At 41.5% G+C, this 20,475-nt stretch overlaps 1 pseudogene; it reads left to right on the top strand.

The window, feature by feature from the left end:
- Nucleotides 1–20,475, top strand: part of LOC133754273 (N-alpha-acetyltransferase 35, NatC auxiliary subunit-like) — a 43,923-nt pseudogene that overhangs the window by 10,090 nt on the left and 13,358 nt on the right.

Here is a 20,475-nt window from a genome sequence, read left to right as displayed (position 1 = left end):
AAGGAGGGTGTTTGCTAATGTTGAGGAACATTCTGTGAGACGTTCAGGACTGCATCTCAGAGTTTAGGCATTAGGGCAGTTGTTTGTAGTCTGCGGGTCTGTTTTCTGAGCACTAGGTATACATATGCCTAAATTATTAATTTTTATGTTTATTTCTCCTTTCATTATATGGTGGCATGTGTCTTGCTCAGTTGCAGAATTCTTGGACTTTAGTGTAATGTATAACTGTATAAACTTGGGCATATTATTTAAACTGTTTGCATGTAAAAGAAAAATGCCATGTGAGGAAAAAATCAGATGTATGAAATATATATTATAATACTAAGAACAAAGTAACTACTCAGTTATGGCTATTGTTGATATTCCCAGCCTTTACCACATGATGCCACGCATGTGTTAGCCACTCAGGGGAAATGTTGTTTATATTTGTTTTAAGGAAAAGCCCTCTGGAGGCCAGCATTGTGGTATAATAGGGTAAGCCTCTGCCTGCCATGCCAGCATCCCATATGGCACCGGTTCAAGTCCCGGCTGCTTTACTTCTGATCCAACTTCCTGCTAATGTGCCTGGGAAAGCAACGAAAGATGACCCAAGGGCTTGGGCCCCTGCACCCACACGAGAGACCCGGAAGAAGCTCCTGGCTTTGGCCTGGCCCAGCCCCAGCCATGTGGCCATTTGGGGAGTTTACCAGCGGATGGAAGATTCTGTCCTTCCCTCCCTCTTTCTCCTTCTCCTCTTCTTTCTAGACTGACTTGGCCTTTCTGATGGATTTTTTTTTAAAGAAAAAGCCCCCTGGTTGAAGGGAAAGAAGAAAACCCAAGTGTAATTTCTTGAAAAATATAAGTGCTTTTGCTGCTGTCTGGGTTAATGGTGATGAGAATAAAAAAAGAATAATTGAGTGACTAAGGACCTATTAAGTTCTTTTTCTTTTTCGTTAAAGATCTTTTATTTATTTGAAAGTCAGAGTTAGAGAGGAGAGGTAGAGCGAGAGAGAGGTCTTCCATCCGCTGGTTCATTCCCTAAGTGGCCGCAACAGCCAGAGCTGCGCCGAACTGAATCCAGGAGCTGCTTCTGGGTCTCCACGTGGATGAAGAGACCATAGCAGAGAGCTGGATCAGAAGTGGAGTAGCCAATACTCAAAGCTACACCTGTATGGGTTTCCAGCACTGCAGGTGGCAGCTTTACCTGCTACACCACAGCACCGGCCCCCCTATTTAGTTCTAAACTTGTGAATTTCCAGTTTATGGATTTTTATTGACTGTTATAGAATTGATTGCTTTTGGATGCCACATAAAGAAGCACTCTAGTTTTATTAGTGTCCGCACATATTGCAAACTGAATTATATATGAGAATGCCTTTTAACAGATCATCATTTAAAGTAGATAATTCTTGAAAAACCTTAAACACTGAAAGTGAATTCTAACTCTTGCTGTCTTCCCTGGCTTTCCCTTTAATCATCTTTCAAGTCTTGTATGTAACCTTACATGTATTGGTCTGTGGCACTCAATCCTTTGGCTGTTGGGGCAGTGTGGACTTTCCAGACCCTTGTGCATCACCGTCAGTATGTGCCCTGTTTTCTGTCTTCATAGATAACCTGGTTAGAAGGCCATTCCTTGGCACAGACAGTATTTACGTGCCTTTACCTTCATAATGCAGACTTTATAGAAGATCCTGCCATGAAAGCTTTTGCCCTGGGAATCTTGAAAATCTGTGATAGTGCAAGGGAAAAAGTAAATAAAGCTGCTGCTTTTGCAGAGGTAAGATTTTGTAATATAACAATTCTTGAAGCTCATTGAACTCCTTATTCACTGTGGGGTATTTAAGTGATCTTATCTATATTTATAGGAGAAAAATGTGGTAGGTGTTGAAATTGTTCAGTTTCTTTTTAATGCTCTTGTGATCCAGGATAAATAGATTAGGCGCCAACTGTCATCAGTGTTCACCAAGCAAAACTTCTCTGAATTCATGTTCGTGAGAATAATACACATCCAATATGATTGTCCGCAAAGCTTAATAAGATATTTATGAAATAACCTTCTAGTTTTTAAATATTCACTTTGTTATTTACTTAAATATTTGTATTGATACATGTCATTATGGAAAGTCTTATCCATTTGGGTAGGCTTTTTTTTTTTTAACAGATAGAGACAGAGAGAAAGGTCTTCCTTCTGCTGGTTCACCCCACAAATGGCTGCTATGGCCAGAGCTATGCCGATCTGGAGCCAGGAGCCAGATACTTCCTCCTGGCCCTCAATGTGGGTGCAGGGGCCCAAGTATCTGGGCCATCTTCCACTGCCTTCCCTGGCCACAGCAGAAAGCTGGACTGGAGGAGGAGCAACCAGAGCTAGAATCTGGCACCCATATGGGATGTTGGTGCCACAGGCGGAGGATTAACCAAGTGAGCCACAGCGTCTGCCCCTTGGGTAGACTTTTAAAAAGAGTAACTTGAGTGAGAAGAGAAATAAGATTATTTTAAATACTTATCTCAGCCGACACCGCGGCTCAATAGGCTAATCCTTCGCCTGTGGCGCTGGCATCCTGGGTTCCAGTCCCAGTCAGAGTGCCAGATTCTGTCCTGGTTGCTCCTCTTCCAGTCCAGCTCTCTGCTGTGGCCTGGGAGTGCAGTGGAGGATGATCCAAGTCCTTGGGCCCTGCACCCACATGGGAGACCAGGAGAAGCACCTGGCTTCTGGCTTTAGATCAGAGCAATGCGTTGGCCACAGCAGCCATTGGGGGGTGAGCCAATGGAAAAAGGAAGACCTTTCTCTCTGTCTCTCTCTCTTTTGCTGTCCACTCTGCCAGTCAAAAAAAAAAAAGAAGAAGAAAAAAATACTTATCTCAAACTATACATAAGAGGTCATCAAAATCAGTGGGGTGGAGAAAGAATTCATTTCAATAATAGTGCTGGAAAAAATTGATTAGTACCCTTTAAAGTTACTTTATCATTTCACATCAAAATAAGTTTCAGACAAAGTATTTTAAATATGAAAGTGTTACTAAAGATCAGAAGATAGTTCACAGAATATAAAATGGCCATGAAACCTAAAATGGTTAAGCTCACTTAGGAGAAATACAAATTAAAATTCTGAGATACTTTTTTTCTTCTTTTTTCTACCAATTATTAGCAAAGATTAGAAATCTCTTAGGATGTATCAGGCTGATGATGTGGAAAAAACACTCAGCGTGTGTGTGTGTGTGTTTGTGAACAGTTGCTGTTTCCCTGTTTTTAATTTTTGTATACTTTTTGCTTGAAAATAATTTCACTTTCACAGAGTAGTTACATTAACATAAATAATGTCATATGTTCCTTACACAGATTGAGCTGTTAACATACTGTCCCCCTTTTCACTTGCTTGCTGTCTTAGAAGTTTATGTGTATATGTATGTATGTTTTCTTTTGGAGAGTAAGTTACACATTGTGACCTTCTTCCCCCAATTCCTCAGCTTGCATCTTCCAAGCAAAAGGGTTCCCTCTATACAACCACAGTCCAAGTTTAAACCTCTGTGAATCTGTAATGTCAACACACTATTCATATTGCACTTCTGTCACCTGACCCCATCCTTGTTAGCCTTTCCCCTGGGGTAGAATACAAGATCCAGTATGGAATCACCTCGGACATTTGTATCTTTGTAGTATCTTTAATCTGCCATTAGTTTCTTAGCTTTCCTTTGTCTTTAGTGATGGCAGCATTTTTAAGAACACAGCCTTCTACTCGCCTCCCCTCCTTTTTTAAACAGAACTTGCCTCATTCTTGGGGTTGTATATTCTTTCCTCTTGCTTAGAGTGAGCGTATGCAGCCCTTGCTCTGCTGTGACTTAAGTGACTTACGTGCCCTTCTCCAATGGTCACATCTCGGTGCATAGAGTGTCCACTTGCCCCCACCAGTGATACCATTTTGATCAATCCACCAAGGCGTTATCCGATTCCTCTGTGATTACTATTTTTCCCTTATATTTCACCAGTCTGTTGGGAAACATTTTAAGATTACAAGAAGTACCCTGTTCTGTTTCTCTCTCTCTCTCTCTCTCTCTGCCTGTCAACAAAGTTTTTTTTAAAAAAATTATAGATACCCTGTTCATTAAAGTCTCCTTCCTTAGTTTAGCATCCACCTGTAGTGCTTGCCTGGACTGGTTTTTACTACTGCAAAACGAGGACTTTCTGAATTTATATTCCACACTTATCAAACAGTACTCAGCATTCGTCTGTAAGCAAGCATGGTACTTTCTTGGTGGGAGTATAAACTTAAAACTTTTAAAAAGCAACATGGTACTATTATAACTTAAATGCACATGTTTTGATAACAGTGTTACTTCTAGTACTTTGTCCTACAATTATGTGTGTGCTTGTACACAAAGATCGATGTGTAAGGACCTTAACTGTAGTGCTATTTGTAGTCATGAAATCTGGCATTATAGTCGTTAAAATCTTCCTCACTATCCGTCAGTAGGAGACTCATTCAGAGGTGCTGTGTTCACACAATCAAGGATTATACTTCCTTGGTAACACCTGTATCCCATCCTGGAGTGCTTGCGCTCAAATCTCAGTTCTGCTCAGGATTCTGGCTTCCTGCTGCTGCGTAACCTGGGAGGCAGTGGTGATGGCTCAAGTAGCTGGGTTCCTGCTATGCATGTGTGAGACCTGGATTGAGTTTCCAGCTTCCAGGTTCAGTATGGCTCAGCCCTGACTGTTGTGGGCATTTAGGGAGTGAACTGGTGGAAGAGAGGTTTCAGTCTTTGTCTGTCTCTTTCATATCCCTCTTCTCTCTTCCCTCTGCCTTTTGGATGAATAGCAGAATTTTTTAATGGCTGTAGATGTATGTATACAGTAGAAGATTAGATCCTCCAAATGAAGGGAGTCAGATGGAAGCATGTGTACCCTGCTAACATTTTAAAAAGGGAAGGAATTGGTTAAATCTTCATACACAGGAAGATAACAGAGGTAACATATACCTGTTTCATATTACTACTCCTGTACTATTTTTTCAGTGAACTAGGAATTTTACTGACCAATTAAAATTGAATTTCTGTGTATCTCCTGCATGCACTTACTAACAAATGGAAGTAGTCCTCAAGGAAAGAACTAGAAGGACAAAAGTAATAGAAATATTTTAGGAAAAATAAAGACAACAAAATAATGAATTTTTATGTATTGAGAGCTCATTTAAAGAAAGCATTAAGGCCCAAATGAATAAATGAGTACTAAAATAACTAGCTTATTCATGAAAGTTAACAAATGACTGTAATATTAAAAATATTAGCCTCTGTATAATTCAGAAATTATAAATTAATAAGTACCCCATTTTTTATTAATTTTTTAAAAAACAGTCAATGTTGGCAAGAATGCGGTGAATTGCCGCTTTGGTTTTTACTGATGGGAAGTACATTACCTGTTTAGCAATATGTATATCAAGAGGCTTAAACATATTAATACCTTTTTAAAATTTTATTTATTTATTTGAGAGGCAGAGTTATAGACAGAGGGAGAGACAGAGAGAGAGAGGTCTTCCATCTACAGGTTTGCTTCCCAAATGGCCGCAACGACCAGGGCTGGAACAGTCTGAAGCCAGGAGCCAGGAGCTTCTTCCAGGTCTCTCACATGGATGCAGGGGCCCAAGCACTTGGGCCATCTTCTACTGCTTTCCCAGGCTGTTGATAGGGAGCTGAATCAGAAGAGGAGCAGCTGGGACACGAACTGGCACCCATATGGGATGCTGGTGCTGCAGGCAGAGGCTTGGCCTACTAAGCCAGAGCTCCAGCCCCTGTTAATACTATTTAAACTGGTTATTTCACCTCTAAAACTCTGCCTTAAAGAAATAATTAGGGGACCATAGTGGGTAAAGCTGCCTCCTGCAGTGCTGGTATGGGCACTGTTTCAAGTACGAACTGCTCCACTTCCCATCCAGCTCTCTGCTGTGTCCTGGGAAGGCAGTGAACACCACAGTTCCCTTGGTCCCGTGGCTCCTTACATGTACAATCCCATTTTTCTGCTGCCCTCACAATAAGGTCTTTGAATGAGCTGTTCATATTTGGGTATTTTGTTTCTATTCTTATGTCTCCTTACCCACTGCAGGTGGTCATCGGCCACCACTACTGCAGCAAAATTGGCCTTTTTGTATCTCACTAAATCCTGTGCTCTCATCCCTTCCTCTAAGCTCTGAAGTTATGAGACCCAGCTGACCACACTTGGAAATTCTTTTCTTTGTATCAGAATCTCTTGTATTTCTTTCCACCTTATTCTGATATGTCTCTTTCCTCTGCTTGCCTTTCTACATGCTAGAGTGCTTACTCCTGGATTCCCTCTTCCTAGGTTGATTTCCTTCAGTGTTTTTTTAATACCAGCTCTGCTGATCACATCCATATTTATGTCTCTAGTCCCTGTGCCTTCTTGACTTCTAGGCTTAAGTAAGCGCTTTCTTAAATTTTTCACTTGGATGACCAAAGAAATTGCAAACTTTTCTGCTGTTAAACATACTTCTTCCAAAGTCTGCCTCTTTTCAGGAAATGGTACTAGTTAATATCAGTTACTTGGATCAGAAACCTCAAAGAGATGCTTGATATTGTATATTTTACCTCATATCCATATTCAACTCTTTTAAATGTATCTTGATTTCAGCTACTTCCTTTTCCCACTGTTATAATCCAAATCCAAATCACCATCAATTCCTGCTTGAACTTTTGGATAGAGTCTGGTATCTGATATCCCCTAGTTTGCTGTTTTTTGTTTTGAAATCCACAAAGTTTCAAGAGTGATCTTTTAATGCCAAATGACTACTTTGCTCTCAGTCCTCCAGTAGCTTAGATTAAGTTTTTGTTACTGTGGCTTATCTTTGTTACATAGACCCAAGATACTCTTCCAGGAACAATAGTATTTTCTAGATTTTTCTTGGGGAACTTACCATTTCACAGGTGGGACTTCCAGGTATGTTTTCTCTGCATGATGTTGGCCTACTTAGATTTTATTTAAAAAATGGAAGATTTTACATTGGGGGGGGGGGACATAGATGTTTGCTCTTAAAAATTAAAAGACCTTGGGGCCGTCGCAGTGGCTCACTTGGTTAATCCTCCAACTGCAAGCTGGCATCCCATATAGGTGCCAGATTCTAGTCCCAGTTGCTCCTCTTCCAGTCCAGCTCTCTGTTGTGGCCCGGGAAGGCAGTGGAGGATGGCCCAAGTGCTTAGACACCTGCACCCACATGAGAGACCAGGATGAGGCACCTGGCTCCTGGCTTCGGATTGGCGCAGTGCCGGCTGTAGCGGCCACTTGAGGGGGGGGGGGTGTGTGAACCAACAGAGGGAAGGCCGTCCTTTCTCTCTCTCTTTCACTGTCTAACTCTGTCAAATAAATAAAATAAAATTAATTACAAAATTAAGAGACCTGAACACACTGGCCCTGTGTTCATTTATGGCTACATTAGGGTAAGTAGTGGCTGACTGCCTTTTAGATGAAGCGTTTGTTTTCCAGTTAACCACAGCCTCCACCATTGTCACTTGTAACCAGCAGATGCACTTAGGAAGGTAACCTGCTTTTTCATGTGTGTCCCTGCCATTGAGTGAATCATTTATTAATCCAGGAGGTGTTTACTGGTGGTTAGTACTATGTTCTAAGCATTAGCGATTAAACAGCCATGATCTCATGGATCATACACTCCCTGATATAGATACCTCATGTATGTAAATACACACACACACACACACACTCACACACATACTCTCACAGCTCTTTGATCTGCTGGTTCACTTCCCAAATGGCTTCAACAGCTGGGTCTGGGTCAGACCTAAATCAGCAGCCAGGAATTCCATCTTGATCTCCCATATGGACTGCAGGGACCCAAGTACTTGGCCATCTTCTGTAGCCTTCCCCGGCACATGAGCAAGAAGCTGGGTGGGAAGCAGAAGCTGGGACCTGAACTGGTGCTCCAGTACTGGATGAAGGTGTTGCCCACCTCCTGAGCCACATCATCAGCCATTGACATCTTAATCAAGTCAGCCAGATGATATTGGACTATTCAAAGTGGGTCCAGCAAACCACTTAATTTCTTAGGATCCAAGCAGTGAAACAGTTTATTGAAAATGCTTTTGGGGGATGAGTGTTCATGTGTGAATGATTTTTTTTCTTTATAATAGGCTGTAGCAGAACATGGTTTTGCTATTACTTTGAGTAATTCTGTTTGAGAAAGCTTAACCTTTGCAGCCTAACAACATCAGCAGACATTACTAATTTTTGAAAAGTCCTATATAAACCTTGTAACTTTATTATCAAATGGTGATAATTACATATAGCCATTTTCTAGATAGTGATGCTTTGGTCAGGGATGGACAGCTTGTAAACTGATGGCCCCATAGATCATAACACCTGGTGTTGTAGCTATCTTAGTTTGTTACCTACACTCTATGATGTTCAGACAACAACTAAATCACCTAATGACGCATTCTCAGTACACATAGCTGTCATAGACAGCAAGTGGCTGTATTTACTGCTCACTTGAGAACTGTTACTTTGTGATACTTTCATAAGCATTAGTTTTATTGCACAAATAAACATTAAATGCAAATATGTTTAAGTTGCTTAAGAACAAGCAGTTGAAATTAAGGACAGAGACAACATTAGAATATGGTGTGTTAACAGTATGCCTGTAAGGAAAGCTTGGATGTATGATAGCAGTATTTCTATTTTCTTATTAGTGATTTTGTAAAAGAGATAAAAAGAAAGCTTTTACTGCTGTTTAAAAGCCTACTTATTTCTGACTTTTTATAGGAAGATTTTCAGTCAGTGACTTACAGATTTAAAATGGCTAGCAGTGTGACATATCTTCGAGTTACAGGTAAGCCCATTTTAAAAGATAACTCAGGGCTTTACTTTTTGGCTTGTTTCCATTTAAAACTGAGTGTGTGTTTTTCTATGCATGCTAAAAGATGTGGAGGATGACATGCAAAGAAGAGTAAAGGTATATATATATATATATATATATATATATATATATTACTGTGCTTCTTTGATGTAAGGCTGTGGTGTTAGAACCACCTGTCCTTTCTAAACTATGCTGTGGTGTTTTTATTTTCAGTTTATTAAATTTTATTTGAAAGACAGATCTTCCATCTACTGGTTCACTCAAATGGCTGCAACAGCCTGAGCTGGACCAGACTGAAGCCAGGAGCCAGGAGCTTCTTTTGGGTCTCCCATGTGGGTGCAGGGGTGCAAGCACTTGGGCCATCTTCCCCTGCTTTCCCAAGTACATTAGCAGGGAGCTGTATCAGAAGTGGAGTAGCCAGGAATCAAACCGGCACCCATATAGGCTGCTGACGCAGCAGGCAGCGGCTTAACCTGCTACACCAAAGTGTCAGCCCCAAACTATGCTGTTTTGCAATGAATTTGAAACTGTTTGAGAAGTTTCTGTTAATGACATTCTCAAGTATTAAAAAAAAAATTTAAAGATTTATTTATTCAATTGAGTTAGAGTGAGAAAGGAGAGGGGTTGGGAGAGCACGCTAGAGTGAGCAAGCTGGTTCACTTCCCAAATGGCTAGAATGGGCATTGCTGGGCTAGGCCGAAGCCAGGAGCCAGGAGCTTCATCCAGGTCTCCCACGAGGGTGCAGAGGCCTAAGCACTTGGGCCATCTTCTACTGCTTTCCTAGGTGCATCAGCAGATTGGCAATGGAGCAGCCAGGACAAAAACCAGCCCCCCTATAGGATGCTGGTGCTGCAGACAGCAGCTTAACCTGCTGCACCATAGTGCTGGCCTCAAGTAGTGAAAATTGAGCACTCTAAATTCTTTCAGGTTTCTGCCAGTGTTATTCATAGAATTAGGTAATTAAAGGCAGCGTGCTGCACTTCTGGATGAGGAGAATACAGCTCACAGGAGTTAAGTAACCTTTCTTGCGTCATGTTTATGGGTGTGTCCTTTTTAAGTGGCAGCTCCAGGGCTGGAATGCACATCTTCCACCAGATCTTCCTTTGCTACTGCGCTGAAATTCTGTGAAATAAAATATTCAGCTGTAACTCTTACATTAACTAGATGCCTTCACATTTTAGTGTAAGACAGGTCAGTATTGATGTAACTTTGTTTTTATGATGCAATTTTGTAAAAATTACTGATTTTTTTTCTAACAGGGTTAGTTTCAATAACATCAGGGATTTCAATTAATAAATCATTTTAAAAGAAAATAATAGTACTGTAGGCCGTATGCTTTTGCTGTTTCAGTATCTGATTTTTTTGCTTGATATCTATAGTTTATATCAAAACTTATTTATAGTTTATATCAAAACCAACTTTATGTAACATTAATAGAAGAAAGATATAGGACGTGTCTTTTTTTTCCCTTAAATATTTTTGCTAAAAGTATATTCTTATGTATACTTAGAAAATTAGTGCTTTACGTTGTATATTTGTAATCTAACAGTCTTCCAAGTTTGTGTTTGTTTTAATTGACCTTTTTTAAAATTTTAGAGTACTTGAAATCGACAAGGAGAAGAAAGAGATCCAGAAGCTGCACTAGAAGTAATTGAACTTATTTTCTGGTAGATAATATCAGAGAAGTCTACCTGTTAATGCTGTAGTTTTATGAACTGCGTTATAATTTATGGAAGCCCTTTTTAAGGTATTTCTTTAAAAATTGGACATTGCAAGGGATTTTATTTCCCTTGTATTTGTTTTGATAGAATGATAATACAACTGTTTCAAATACATGATTTCAGAACTCTTCAGTATTCCTGTGAGGTAGGAAGAAAAATATCTTTCACAGGTGATGGCAAACAGGAACTTCACAGTATCAAAAGCTGGTGATTTTGTCAAGATCCTAAATATTCTGACGGTGCCTGAAGCACTTTTTATTCATTCCTTCTTAAAATGCCACTTAAAGCAGTTTACGCGATAGTGTAGCTTTTGACCTAAGGGATTAAATCGGTCCTATGAATATAGAACTTTTTCTTTATGTTACATTTCAAAAGAACAGGCTTTTTAAAAATTTTATTTATTGTGTTTACTACAGTGCCTTTTCCAGCCTTTTGAAAAATCTCTAAGAAGATGTGTGTTTATGTAGTAAGTTATTAACAAGCTTCAGGACTTAAAGTAATATATTTTAAGATGATATTCCTGGGATGGGCTTTGCCTGTTTTAATGTCAATTCCTTTCTTTCTTTCTTTTTTTTTTTTTTTACCACCAACAGTGTTTAGCAGTATTCAGCAGAGTGAAATTTACTCGAGTCTTACTGACAGTACTTATAGCCTTTACTAAGAAAGAGGTAAGGCTGTTTCCATAACTTGTCTTTCTATTCTAGTGATGTTTGGATGGGATGCCGTATTGAAGCACTCCTGAAACTTTTCTGTTGATGTGTCCCTGATCTCAAATACGACCATGGGTGTATTTACACCAGAGCAACGCAGGTGGTTTTCTGAAGAAGTCACGTGAATGTTACATTTTCCACCATAATGCACCCATGACTGTTACTGATATCAAAACTGTATCTTACATTACTAGTAAACAAAACAGCAGAAGCTAAAACTGCTTGTGAGTTGTCACATTTTGTGAACTGAAAGGAGAAAGTAAAATTGGCAAATTTAGGTAGGCCTATTCTTCCTTCAATTAAATAATTAACTGTTGGATTTGCATAGAACTAAAAGCAAACCCTACATGATGTATATTTTTTTCTTTGGGGTAATTTTGCATTAAGTCACTTTCAGGCTTACTTGTGAATAGTTCATAAGTGGTGAATGGACATCCAGCCTTTGTCATCCAACTTCTGTGATTCTCTTTTTTCTTTCTTTGCCCCAACCTTGATGAAGGACAGTATAATTGTTGATAGTTTTTTTGTTTGTTTGTTTTCTAGAGACTACATCTATGAATTTTATTTTTAAAAAAAGCAAGATAAGTAAACCAGAAAAGTTTCTAATTATTATTATTTTATTTTTTTTTTTTAGTTTTTGACACGCAGAGTGGACAGTGAGAGAGAGAGACAGAGAGAAAGGTCTTCCTTTTTGCCGTTGGTTCACTCTCCAATGGCCGCCGCGGTTGGCGTGCTGCGGCCGGCACACCGCGCTGATCCGATGGCAGGAGCCAGGTGTTTATCCTGGTCTCCCATGGGGTGCAGGGCCCAAGCACCTGGGCCATCCTCCACTGCACTCCCTGGCCACAGCAGAGAGCTGGCCTGGAAGAGGGGCAACCGGGACAGAATCCGGTGCCCCGACCGGGACTAGAACCTGGTGTGCCGGCGCCGCAAGGCGGAGGATTAGCCTATTGAGCCGCAGCACCGGCTAGTTTCTAATTATTTTTTAATGGATCTTACAAGACACAGATATGAGTTGAAAAAAAACTGATTTCTATTCTAACAGGATCTGGGACTCCTGTATTAAGTGAATAGTTTGTGAAAAGCAGTATCGTTACAGCAATCATTTAATTTCATTATTGTTTATAGGATTTTCCTATTCAATGTATATCTTTCAGTGAAAGCATATGTAAGAATGTTTTTGGTGATTTATTTGCTAGACCAGTGCTGTTGCAGAAGCTCAAAAATCGATGATTCAAGCAGCAGATCTTTTTCTGCCATTCATAATTCATTGCATCATGGCGTCCAGGCCCATCTTGTCCTTGCTCTTTTTTCTTCTCTCTCTTCGGAAACAGTTTTTGTTCTAAAAATAGCATTGATCCAGTCTGCCTGGATCTTTGAATGTTTTACTCCAGAGACTTAAATGTACTACTGTGCTCTTTTTAAATTCCTTCTAAACTGATAACTGTACTGCAGACCTTGGCTGTCTCCTGTATCTTATTGTTTGGATTCTGCATGTGTATATGTTCTTGTGTCTATGTTGTGCTATCAGTAGCAGTATCTTATTTAATCACCTCGCCCTGTTGTTCTGGTCTGAGAGCATGGTCTGTATTACATGATCTATGCTTACTTCACCAGGCAGGCCCAGGTCTTCCCTGTGGCTTCATTGCATTCACATGCCTCTGTTATAAGATTGTTTAGTGCATTGCATGGTGATTATTTACCTCTTTGCCTTTCCATGAGAATTTGAGTACTTTTTTTCATTATTTTGAAATTTTATTTCTTTACTTGGAAGATTTGCACTGGCATGTGCAAACGCACATGCACGCATGCGCACACACACACACACACACACAGATCTGTCATCTGCTGGTTCACTGCAAAGGCTTCCAGTAACCAGGACTTGGTGAGGCTGACACCAGGAGCCGAGAACGCATTCTGTGTCTCCCTCCTGGGTGACAGGGACCCCAGGACTTGCATTACCTGTTGCCTCCTGGGTATGCATTAGCAGAAAGCTAGATCTAACAGGGAGTGGAAATGGGACTCAAACCCAGGCACTCCCATATGAGATACAGGCATTCCAAGTGCTGTCTTACCCACTGTACCAAGTGCCCGCCTCAGTTTTGAGTCCTTTCAGGCTGCCATAAACTGTCATCTTACTTGTTTATCTCTATAGTGCTCGGCATGTCATTGCCACTCAGATATTGTTTATGAAACAGACTTTAAAGTAGGACTAGAGCATCTTTGTTGTAAAATTTACAACTGGTTAACCTTTTAGATAGCATATAGCAGTTTTGTTTTCCCTTTAAAACTCATTAAAATGAGACGATATTAGTGTTCATTACGATAGTGCTTCCCAGTTGTTGGTCTTGTGACCACAGAGGCAGGTTCTGACTGATTCCCATCACTTCCCTATTCTGCCCCTCCGTCTTTTCAGGAGCAGGCGTTGTGTTCCCTTTCACATGAATTTTTCCTTACTCAAACTTCAGGTAGTAGGGCAGTCCTGAAGGTAATTGGGATCAGGAAATCAATTTTACAATATTTATGTTTCTAGTAATTGTGCTGGATTTGTGTTAATTCTTTAATATTTTTCCCCAGGAGGGGCAGCATATTTATGAAATGAGTGACTGAATGGTATTCTGTAACCTTGAGACATAAAGAAGGTTCTTAGAAATAGCAGCCTATGTATTACGTGTTTACAAAGAGCAGTAAAACTTCTTCAACTCTTAAATGCTTTGAAATCTATAGTGTGAGAATACCTTATGAAACCCACCGTATAATATGGATCTGTTAAGTAGTTTTTGCATTGATTCACTCAGTAAGATATCAAAGATGCAAAACAGGAATCTTGCAGATTACTGGGATATGATGTTCCACTTTGCCATATCTGACTATTGTGTGCTATTCTCTAAATCTGCCATCTAGCAAACTGAGGATATTAATTCCCGTAGTAGCTACAGCTGCATATTTCAGACCTGTGCTGAAAAGAAATTTCCTTGGCATGTTCACTATTGCTCTGATTTTTATGGTCTGCTGACAAGCAAGCTTCAGGAAACTGTTTACATAAAATTGGCTTGAATAAACTTCTTAAATGTTTATCATATCTAAAAGATGTAAATAACCCAAAAGTCTATCCAAGGGTGAATAGATAAGTAAAATGTGATCTCGCAATCAAGACCTTGAAAACATAGTAAGTAGAAGAAATCTTTTACAGAAGATCACATATTATATGATTTTCATTTATATAAAATGTCCAGAGTCAGCAGATCCACATAGATGGAAAACACAAGTGGATGAGTGAATACTCAGGATTGAGGGGAGAATGGAGGCAGGGCAGAAGAGTGCTTTCTAGTGGGAGCAGAGTTCTTCCTTGAGGGGATGGAAATGTTCTAAGCTTGATTGTGGCACTGATTTCAGAACTGAATATTCTACTTTTTTAAGATTATTTTATTTATTTGGAAGACAAAGTTACAAAGAGAGGTAGAGACAGAGAGGTCTTCCATCTGCTGGTTCACTCCCCAGTGGCCACAAAGGCCACAGCTGCGCTGATCTGAAGGCAGGAGCTACCTCCAGGTTTCCCATGCGGGTGCAGGGACCCAGGGACTTGGACCATCTTCCACTGCTATCCCAGGCCACAGCAGAGAGCTTCATGGGAGGAGGAGCAGCCGGGACTATAATCAGCACCCATATGGGATGCTGGCGCTTCCAGCCAGGGCTTTAACCTGCTGCGCCACAGCGCCAGCCCCACAACTGAATATTCTAAAAACTGGAACACCTTCAATAGGTGAATTTATATGGTGTGTTAATTATATCTCAGAAGAGTTAGAAGTAAGAAATCACTATAGTATCGTTTTCATGATTTGAGAGAAAAGTGACTTCTATTGAATTTGATATGCAAGGCATCATTTAATTGTAAAGAAAGATAATTTCAGACATTTGAGGTGTAAGAAAACTTATCTCCTAAAGGTTTTGGATGGTGTTCTTCTTTTAAATAGGGGAGTAAATCAAGAAAGAGGGGAGCATGAGTTTTAGGGAATATGAAAATCCAACAAGGAAACCTGACAGCTTAGCATCATGTATGGAGGACAAGTCCAGATTGGAGGTCAGAGGCTCTGGGAGAGTTGTTCCACACAAGATTCAAGACCAGCCATCACCAGTGAAATCCATACCAGAGCCATTCTGTTTGATGTATTGTAAAGAGGTTTAGAGAAGTGGCAAACAGTGCTAAGAAACAAGGGAAACACAAAGTAAGACAGTTACTTCAAAATGTATAGGAAAATAAGTGACTTCCATCATTGCACAAGTTATATGTGCCGAGCCAGGAATATCATTTACTTAATCAAAATGGTGCAAATCTGGACTGAAAGTTGTGATCTAACTGTGTAGGAGGTGCAGGAGTAGAAGTATAGCATGCAGATAATTTATACACTTACAGTACTACTTGTTTTGTCAGTTTTACACCTTACCTGTGAGATGGAAGTCAGAGATAAGGTGTAAAACTAATAAGATAGGGGGTCATACTCTAATTTTGTTACTTGGCAATATATTTGCAAATATGGAAAGAAATAGCTAAGTGGGAGTGTGAGAGATTGCTTCAGGGAAGAAAGAAATCATGGGCTTGGGCAGGTTGGGTAAGTAGAAGATTATTGGCTTTAATAAAAATATCATTTAGGGGCCGGTGCCGTGGCTCACTTGCTTAATCCTCTGCCTGCTGTGCCGGCATCCCATATGGGTGTCAGGTTCTAGTCCCGGTTGCTCCTCTTCCAGTCCAGCTCTCTGCTGTGGCTAGGAAGGCAGTGGAAGATGGCCCAAATGCTTGGGCCCCTGCACCCGCATGGGAGACCATGAAGAAGCACCTGGTTCCTGGCTTCAGATTGGCACATCGCCAGCCGTACCAGCCATTTGGGGAGTGAACCAACATAAAGAAGACCTTTCTCTCTGTCTCCCTCTCTGTCTATAACTCTACCAACAAATAAATAAATAAATAAATAAAGATAAAGTTTCCTCCTCTCGAAAAAAAATAGCATTTAACTATTTGGTTCTGTAACTGCATTCATTTATGACAGAATAGAATAAATTTAAAATTTAGTGTGTGTTAGGAAATAAATGGAGGACATTTCGCCTCGCTGGTAAAGTTGAAGTGCCTCTGTTTGACACCTGGCTCCAGCTCCTGAGTCCACCTTCTTGCTAAAACAGACCCCAGGGGCCAGCAGTGATGGCTCAGGTGATTGGGTTTCTGAGACCTGGATTGAGTTCTCAGTCCTGACTTTGGCCAGGCTCATCCCTGGCTGTTCAAGCATATAAGGGATGAACCAGTAGATGAGAGCTCTCTCTCTCTTATTTCTGAACTAGATATATAAAAACAGATACATCACCTGTAATATGGCCCTTTAACCTCCTGAGACTGATGTTGGCATTGATGCAGAAGCTATGTAGCTTCAACCACGTTGACTTGATTTGCCCACCTTGACAGTATATTGTATAAGAGGTGGAGCTGATATTTTAAAAAATGTATTATAAAGATTTGAGAGACAGAGTGAGCTCCCATTTGCTGATTCACTCCTCAAAATATCCACCATAGGCATGGCTAGGCCAGGAGCCAGGAATACAGTTTAGATCTTCCACATGATGGCAGGAGCCCAGACACATGAGCCATCACTACTGCTCCTCAGGGTCTGCATTTTAGGGAATTATGGTTAGGAGCTGGGAATCCAATCCTACACAGATGTGGGCTGCAGCCATCTTCACCACTAGGCGGAATGCCCCCTCTCTGGCATTTTAAAATCACACCCCCCGTTAGAAAGGACTAGGTTATGATGTGCTCATTCTGAGAACTTGAGATTTTCTCTTTTAATTGAATTTTTCTTGTTTAAAAATGCCCGTATATACCTGTACACGTACGTATGTGTGTGCTCCAGAAGGCTCTGGTTTGAAGATGGTGCAGTGGAGCTGCCTCAGATGCTTCTCTAGACCTAACTGAAAACTGTGAGAAATAGGAGAGATAAGAGAACGTTAAGAGTAAATCCTAGATTTTCTTGGCATAAACATAAGTAGATTTGCAAAAGGCCAGTGTTCTTCAAAGCAATTGGTATAAGCTGCAGGACAAAATCAGGGATTCTTTTGAAAGATTCACAAGTGTTGGATACCTGAGCTGACTGTGAGAACTGTGTGATGAATAACCTGGAGAGACAAAAGAAATGAGGCTACCAGAAGACATGCAAGTGTGCTTTGTTTCTGTCGCAAGACTGAGGAGGGACTTTGGATATTAGCACTCAGTAACTGGTAATTCTTCTCTGTACTGGACGGTAACCTCTGTGTGCTTGCACAGACACCTCACATGGAGCTTAGTAGCAAGCTGGTGAGGCTCCCTGCTGGTCTGGAGTACTGTTCTTTTTTTAAGATTTATTTATTTACTTGAAAGTCAGAGTTACACACACACACACACACACAGAGAGAGAGAGAGAGAGAGAGAGAGAGAGAGAGGTCTTCCATCTGCTGGTTCAGTTCCCAGTTGGCCACAGTGGCTGGAGTTGCGCCGATCCGATCTGGAGCCAGGAGCCAGGAGCTTCTTCTGGGTCTCCCACGTGAGTGCAGGTGCCCAAGGATTTGGGCCATCTTCTACTGCTTTCCCAGGCCATAGCTGAGAGCTGGATCAGAAGTGAAGCAGCTGGGTCTCGACCAGTGCCCATATGGGATGCTGGCACTGCAGGCTGTAGCTCAACCTGCTAAACCACAGTGCTGACCTGACAACTTATTTTTTTAAAGATTTATTTATTTATTTATTTATTTGAAAGGCAGAGTTACAGAGGCAGAAAGAAAGATAAGGGTGTCTTCCATCTGCTGGTTCACCCCCAGATGGCTGCAGCACCTGGAGCTGGGCCAATCTGAAGGCAGGAGCCAGGAGCTTCTTCCAGGTCTCCCACTCAGGTGCAGGAGCCCAAGGACTTGGGCCATCTTCCACTGATTTCCAAGGCCATAGCAGAGAGCTGAATCAGAAGTGAGGCAGCCAGGACTGGAACCGGTACCCATATGGGATGCCAGCACTGCAGGTAGCGGCTTTACCCGCTATGTCACAGTGCCAGCTCCCTGATAAATTATTTTTAAGCTAAGAACTCAGAATATTCTTTTTTCCATGCCTTTTTTCTGGTGGAAGAAGACTAAGATTAAGAAAAGAATCCAGCCTATTGAGACATAAATGAAAGAGCTGTGGCAAGCATTGGTGTGATTTCTGTGTTGAACTATGGTTACCCTTTAGTGGAAGTTGACTTTATTATGTATATTGTCACATAAGTGTCATGAAGCTTGATATTGTAAAGTGAGAATACAACGAAAAGTAAGCAAGAGAGGGACTGATTTTTATATAAATATATATACATATATTTAAGAATTTATTTATTTGAGAGAGAGATTTACAGACAGAGGGAGAGACAGAGAGAAAGGCCTTTTGTCTGTTGGTTCACTCCCCAGTGGCCACAACAGCTAGAGCTGCGCTGATCTGAAGCCAGGAGCCAGGAGCTTCCTTTGGGTCTCCCACGTGGTGCAGGGGCCCAAGGACTTGGGCCACCTTCTGCTTTCCCACGTCACACAGCAGAGAGCTGGATTGGAAGAGGAGCAGCCAGGACTAGAACTGGCGCCTGTATGGAATGTCAGCACTGCAGGTGGAGGATTAACCTACTGTGCCATGGCACCGAACCCTAGAGAGACTGATTTTGTCACAGGGTTTCAAAGGTACTGGTTAGAGAGGGTAAATCTATTATAGAGAGACAGGTATATTTCAACATAATGGAGGTAACAGATAGTGATAGAGGCACAGTGATTCAAATTTGGGAGTTGGAAGGATATGGAGGGAGTTTTTTTAACATTGTCATTGTTTATCATGGGTAAGAAGGTTAGTAGGTACTTGTGTAAAAAATGTAACTGTAGAGATACTAGTAAAATATCTATACAGTTAACAAAAGAGTACTTCTCAGGAAGAAAATTTAGCTAAGAAAATTGTTTTAGTGCAGGAGGAAATCAAAAGCATCACATTATTTTCTGTTAAGTGGCCACAATACTAAGTTCTGATTCTTTCTCTTCTTTCTTTTCTCTATTCTTGAAAAAGATAACTCCTCTCGTTTTGAGATGCGCTGAGTAAGGTGCACATCTGCACTAGAATAGGCTATTGGGGCCTTACGCTGGGTTAGGACAGGGGCCGCCTGGTAGGTGGGGTATCCTGACATAGCTGTTGTAGACACCTGGGTCAGAAGGGTATGCCTGTAACAGGACGTGCCCTAGCCGTGGCCATGTGAGCCTGTGTGGGGCAAGGACTTGCCCACGTGGGAATGAGGCACACGTCTGCAAAGAGGGGGTCTGGAACACGGTTTTGAGGCAAGTATCTTGAGGAGGGCATCGCCAGCAGTAGGCAGCCTGGCTGGATTTACACCCACATGAGATGAGAAGGATGCAGCTGGGCTTTCGGTGCCTGAACCTACACAGGATTGGGGATCGCTGTAGAGGAGCAGTGTGGTGCTGGGCGGAGACTGAAGTAGGGTGGGAAGGGCGTGCCTGGGAGGGCAGCCTATGCAAGTTTTTGGAGTCAAAAATCAGAGGGGGGCCGGCACTCTGGCACAGCGCGTTAACACCCTGGTATGAAGTGTCAGAATCCCATATGGGTCCTGGTTCAAGACCTGGCTGCTCCACTTCCAATCCAGCTCTCTGCTATGGCCTGGGAAAGCAGTGGGAGATGGCCCAAGTCCTCAGATTCCTGCACCCACGTGGGAGACTTGGAGGAGGCTCCTGGCTTCAGATCTGCACAGCTCTGGCCTTGCGGCCAATTGGAGAGTGAACCATCGGATGGAAGACTTCTCTCTCTCTGTCTCTCCTCTGTGTAACTCTGACTTTCAAATAAATAGAAAAACAAAAGTAAGTGAGAGCTGCAAAAATATGTAACATTTAAAAAAAAAAAAAACAGAGGAAAGGAGCCCTGGCAGGATTAGGAAGCTGTGCATGTGTGTGTGTGTGTGTGTCTGTCTGTCTCGGCGTGGGTTGCTGGAACCTGAGTAAACTGCATGGAGGAGGGGCTGTGCAGTGTTGGAGAGCAAGCTTAATAAGGAGGACATCTGATGTCTACATGGGAGTGGCCTGGTGCAGGGCTTCAGAGTGTAAGCATGGTGAAGAGCATGGCCCTGGGGCAGAGGGGGAAGCCCAGTTGTAGGTGTCGCATCACAAGTGAGGCTCT

Source organism: Lepus europaeus, assembly GCF_033115175.1.
Source record: "Lepus europaeus isolate LE1 chromosome 12 unlocalized genomic scaffold, mLepTim1.pri SUPER_12_unloc_1, whole genome shotgun sequence".
Classification (NCBI taxonomy): domain Eukaryota; kingdom Metazoa; phylum Chordata; class Mammalia; order Lagomorpha; family Leporidae; genus Lepus; species Lepus europaeus.
This window is presented reverse-complemented; position numbering and strand designations above follow the sequence as displayed.